A 6,441-nucleotide genomic window follows, 5' to 3' on the forward strand; every position below is an offset into this window, starting at 1 on the left:
ATAAAATAAATTACTGAGGAAGAGGTGCTACAAAGCCTCCCATCCCTCTAAAAATACTGTCCATAATAGGGAATTCTCTCTTCTCAGCCCAAACATTGATCATAGCAGTTGTTAGCCTTTTGGTGCCTTATGTTTCTTGGGCACAGTAAATTCATCTGATGTTAAGTAAATAAAATGCAAAATATATGTATCTCGGTTGAAAGGTTAAGCAGTGCATGGCTACTGAGTTTGTAAAGGAAGAAGAGTGGTTGAGAGAGAGAGAGAGAGAGACGATGAGCATGATAACATAATTTATATTTTGTTCTGGCTGGTGCCAGATAATTGTATTCAATTTAAGAGCACCCTGGAGGGCTTACTGAATGCTACATCTGACCATTCCAGCTCAAAGGTCTGCAAGCTTAATAGAGTCGTTAAGTATGAGCAGTAATTAAAGACAAAAAAAATCATAAGGGGTTAGAATTTTATATAAGAAATGTATCACCTTATGTATTAAATGCCATGGATGTATATTTATCTAGTATTTGGTATAGTTTTTCATAATAGTATTAGGGTATACATTCATACAAGCCAGACACCAAGTGGAGAGTGCTTGTTCATGATATATACGGTACTTAAGATCCTTCACTGTCACAGCAAATGCAAGTGTAAGTAAGGTATTAGTGGGTTAAGTGAAAGTACAAGTTTAATTTATATGGCAGAAAGCAACCATTATTAATTTTAGTTTAATAAATATGATTTTTGATAAGTCATGGTATTTATCACCCTTCAGGCAGTGATGGACAACTGTTAATAAAATAGTTAATAGTAAGATACTGATTGCAGTATCAGTTTTTATTTTACTGTAATTGTTGAACATAACACACACACTGTCACTACCAAATCAACCCTACAGTCTAAGTAATCTTTGCCATCAGCTGAACTGAAAGCCATTATGGGCCTTCTGTAAGTATTAGCCTTTGATGCTTACCATAATTGCAAGTACTGTCATTTAATGTTTTGTAAAAATACAGTACATGTATTTGGCATTCACCATGAAGGCCTCTTAGACTCTCATTCATCATTACCAGAATGCTTATTTCCTCTGAGATGCTAACACAGTGGAGGTGAGTGGGTAGTTTACTTTTGTTTGGCTAATCAAGTAGCACTTAAGTTGAACAGATTATTTACTCATTCTGTTCTGGTGATTTACAGACAAAATATTCAGGTTTTGGAAGATGAAGAGTTTTCATGGAGTGAATGAAGGATGTATCAAACTGCTCCAGTTCAAAACATTTCTTCTAAGCTGAATAAAATTGTCTGGACATAGTAAGAACAAAATAGAAAAACATAAGTTACCAGAGTATAGGGTTTAGTAATGCTCTAAAAAACACCATAACTTATCTAAATTACTGTATATTCATTGGCCAAATATAAATTGTTGTGACTCAACTTGGGTTGCATTTAAAAGTGGTATAATCTTTTGATGAATGAATGGACAATCTTTTTACTTTTTATATACAGAAGACCAAATTATTAATACAGTATTACTGTATTATTAAATTTAACAGAAGACCAAATTATTAATACAGTGTTACTGTATTATTAAATTTACCTTGCAGCCTTCAAATTTAGGGTCTAGTATATTGTAATAGGGAAAAAAAATTATATCCAGCCCATCTTTGTCGCCATATTTATTTTTTACCATTTTATGTGGTGGGATTAAGGTCAGGATGATTACGACATTTATGAAGGTTGATTTATTTTTAATCAGTGTCAGGAACCAGTGCAGAAGGCAGGATGGATGGTGAGTTAGCATAGGGGACAGCAGCATAGAACAGTGTGAGGAGCACAAAAAGCAGAGGTAGGTGACTGAAGTGTAAGCATGGTAGTGAAGTAGGTGACTGAAGTGTAAACATGGTAGTGAAGTACGTAAAAAAATGTAAACATGGTAGTGAAGTAGGAGACGAAGTGTAAACATGGTAGTGAAGTAGGTGACGAAGTGTAAGCATAGTAGTGAAGCTGGTGATGAGGTTTAAACATGGTAGTGAAGAAGGTGTGTAGGCATTGTACTGAAGTCCATACTGTAGTGCACCTAAATGGTGCCATGGAAGGGTGGGGTCAGCAGTGTCTGAGCCACCAGTTTTATACTACAGGTATCACACTTCATTTACTTTGCCATTCATCATCATAATAACTCAGTTTTCCACAATAGAAATATAAGTGGTTAGGTTGGCTTCCAGTGACCCTTGAAGGTATTACCATAAGAGTGATGTATGGCTACAAGCTTGATACCTGGCCACACCATAATACAGGCAAACCCCAATTTACGATACCCCTAGATGCGATATCCCAGAATAGTGGGGGGGGGGGGCACAAATACCACCCTACCATGCCTAACGATGGCTGAGCCCTGGTTTAACTATTTTTTTAAAACTGATTTTGATGATATTTTATACTTTGTGCTTAGGTTGATTTATAAACAGTTTTTAGACTGAGATTAATGTGTTTTAGTCAGGTGGACTGAACACTGTCATTTGGGGTACAGATTCTTGCCTGTCAGATGAGGTACAAAACAGTGTGGACAACTAGGCAGCTTAACAAAGAATATTTCATATTTGACCATTGAACATCTAACCTATCATGGAATACATAAATGTAGTACAGTAATTTGAAATAAATATTAATAATTTAGTCTGGACGTGCTACTCCTTACCATGCCCAAGGGTGGCAAAGGAGGTCTGGATGATGATGATTATGAATGATTATGAAAGCCTTAAAGAGTAAATATTTCCTGCTTTGATGAGAACTGTGACATCGATAAATTGTGTACATATTTACATTCGGGCTGTTCAAGGGAAAACGCTTTGAAAATACAAAGGAATATCTAAATAAATGTTGGAAAATAAGAGAGAAAAAAATAAAGGAACTCAACAACTAGAACAGTAACTAAAATCACATAAAGAGGTGCCATTGAAAAAGCTATCCCGAACGCATCATCGATTGCATTCCGCGTCAAAACATCAGCAATTCTCCTTCACAACAATTCACACCTTGGACGATTCTGTGTCATTCGTACATTATTATTACTGTATGCTTAACCTGTTAACTGCACATGGAAGTTTTTTAGGTGTCCGTGGTGCGCAGACATAGGGGTAAAAATGAAATTTCCCAAAGGCCAAATTTTGTCTTAGGAATTGAGAGAACACATGCCAAAGTATATAATAATGAAATATTAGCTCAATATTTTACCTTGGTAAAGCCATGGATGAACATCGAAGTGTCTGATTCCCTATTGGAATGTATGGTTTTTGTTTTCGGTTTTGGTTTTGATGGCTCAAACATGCTTGCATGGGTCAGCCCTGGTCACCATGGCACTATACTTGAAATTCATCTGCGCAGCCAGGGCTGTATTGAGCAGTCGCACTCGGAACAGCCTAGAGTGTATAGAGCAGTTAACAGGTTAACAGATGTTTATTTAATTGTCCCGGGACCGTCTGATGGTGGGATTGTACACAGTGCTGCTGCTTCTCTACTGAGTTTGAATACGAGTCAGAGATTGCATTCTCCAGCGACCTCGACTGGGTACAAGCGAGACTGGCACTGGTTTTAGGCTTAGGTTAGCTTCTTTTACAGTTGATAGGCCATTTAGATTACCCATAAACTTGTTTTTGGACTTATTTGGGTGGGTTTAGGACTTGGCTGAGGGGGAAACCCAAAGTTTAACCCGTAGATTGTGCAATTATCTTTTTTTATCCCACCCGTGGTGCAAAAAATGAAGGGAAAAAAGTTTTATTTTTGTTTTTTTGTTTTAGTTTATTATAAACTTGAAGATAAACATTCAGGGCATCATCTGGTGAAAAGAAAAAAGTCTCTCTCTCTTTTTGTCTTTGCGTAGGGCCGTGCGTAAGTTTGCGTAGGGGTGGAGAAGTTAACGGCAATGCACGGCCAGCACAGCCTGAGCTGCGACTCACAATCCATGGGTTAAAAATGCATCCCTATACAGTAATCCCCAAGATCTGATGTAATAGAGCCAAAGATATGTCCAGGACTTGGGAAAAATGCCCCTGGACACGTACTTAACCCAACCTAACTTTGAAAGCCACCTAAATAACTCCCTACTGGACATGCACAGCACCTATTTAAGACCATATGCACACACATAAGGGACAGAAACCATGAAATGAACCAGAGAATGAGAAATTAGAAGTGAGTATGGAAAATATTTAGCAGTGTACAGGGTACTTACGACACGTCTCTGGCCATCACGAATATTAACCTGCCTCCTTTATGGCTCTGACAGTGGAGGAGGTGCACTTGAAGCATGTACAGTAATCCAGTGTTGTGCCACACTTAATCCTTTGCACTGTGAATTATGATGGTTTAACTCTGCACATGCTGTTCTTACGTGCGCCATGCCAGTTGCAACAGGTCATTGTTGACCTGTACACTTAATCCTTTGCACTCTGAATTCTAATTTCTTAACACTGCTCAACACTGTAAATTCCCATGTGGTCTAGCAGCGAGGCATTGCAGTTTATTCATTGTTTATTCACAAAAACGAGCATGTGGGCAGCCATGGCGATGAGCGTGCAGTCATGACGGTAGGTAGGTGGGAACTGGGGAGGATGCAAGGGCACTAGCAGATGCCGGAGGAACTACACGCCAAAACAAAGCTGTTCATCACCGCGCAGCAAATTTAAAATAGGGATGAACACTGTTTGTTTGTGTGTGTGTGTGTGTGTGTGTGTGTGTGTGTGTGTGTGTGTGTGTGTGTGTGTGTGTGTGTTTTCAAGGACCTGAGCCCAAAATGTCTGGGACTTGGGCATCTGGGTCTTAAAGTGATTACTGAACTTTACATGTTAAATCAGCCTTGATTTACAATACCCCGACTGGCGGTGGGTTTTTACTCGACCAATTGCATCGTTAAACTGGGGTTTGCCTGTACAGTACTGTTCAGCTGGGACCTCGACAAGTACACAAAATTAAACTCCAAACTGAGATTCTCAAGCTTCTTTATTACATGTAACAGATTTCATCTCCCTCTCTTCACCAGATATCCTGGGGACAATGCAGAAAATTTACTGTCTATGTATTCCTTGAGTGTTGTGACTGGATAACTAAAAGGGAAGAGGTGGTGGTGCTGGGGCTAGGAATCACCACCCTAATATAATCTCTCTCTGTAGCCAGATGCTTTAATCCCAGAAGGGGTGTCCACAAATGATACCCTCCATGTCACCCTGCGCTCCACTATCAGGCTGCCATCCCTCAAACTTACACCATCCTTATTCATATACCTCTCCACTTCATTCTCACGCCCCCCCCCCCACCACCACCATCACCCTTCACCATATTCACATGCTCTACCACATTAGTATAAATCACAGAAGCCATAGAACATATGCGACTACACAGGGCCCATTAAACTTAGGCAGGATCTGATAGGTATGCGGTAGGTGTGAGACATCAATGACTGTCTATCTGTGGCCAGACGCCATAATCCCATAAGGGGTGGCCATTTGTCTTTGAGGTAGTTTTACAGGGAGGAGCATTAACCTTCCACCAACCCACTTGCTGACACGTAGGGAACATGTGTGGGTTGGTTATATGGTTACCACTCAGCACTGTAAATGGTTTCCTGGCTTACAGGAAACCATTAGGTTTGTCACGTAATGTATAGCCATCTGAAAAGGAAATAAGAGTAATAAAAAGTGAGGAAAGTTGGTAGAAAGGGGAAGAGAGGAGGGCGGACACAGAAAAAGAATGATATAAGTACTGTATATGAAGTAGACAGCACTACAGTATATCAAGTGTCACGAAAATAGAGTCACCCATACAAAGTTAGATGTGTGACCTTAAAACTCCCAGATGAGGTGGAAATGGAAAAGATTTGCTGATGAATTGGAAATAGAAAAAACTGAGGAACCATGATGTGTCAGGACGAAAGTGGTCTAAGCAGAAACTTTATGGTGATGATTGATGTAGCATATGGAAGAGAAAGATAGGTTTTGGAATTAGCAGGATGGAGTGACAAGGAGTTGCAACTTTTGTAAGGACCTAATGGCAGTCACTTCCATGAATCGATGTTCTAAGCTAGACAGTGGCCTCTTGATTAACTGCCTGGCCTATGAATCCCTCTTACATGAGCTTCACTACTACTTCTTTTGAACGAGAAAATGAATGAAACTGGGAACTACTTATGAGTGTAAAAAGATGAATAACACCATACTGAGAAAAGGATAGAGTGGAAGTCGAAAAATGAGTGAGTGTGGGAGTAAGTGTAAATTTGAGTAATGAGGGACTATAAATGTAATAATGAATTGGAGCAGTCAGTCATTAAGTAAAAGTGAAAATGAATGAGAATAGGTGATTGAGTACATGGGGATGGATGAAAGGGAGGGAGGAGAGAAAGCATGTGGGTGGGTGATGTATGCATACCCTCAGTTATCCTGGTTTGGGAATTAT

This window comes from Coenobita brevimanus, chromosome 88 (genome assembly GCF_032717465.1).
Source record: "Coenobita brevimanus isolate Jiangsu-jjx chromosome 88, ASM3271746v2, whole genome shotgun sequence".
NCBI classification, from domain to species: domain Eukaryota; kingdom Metazoa; phylum Arthropoda; class Malacostraca; order Decapoda; family Coenobitidae; genus Coenobita; species Coenobita brevimanus.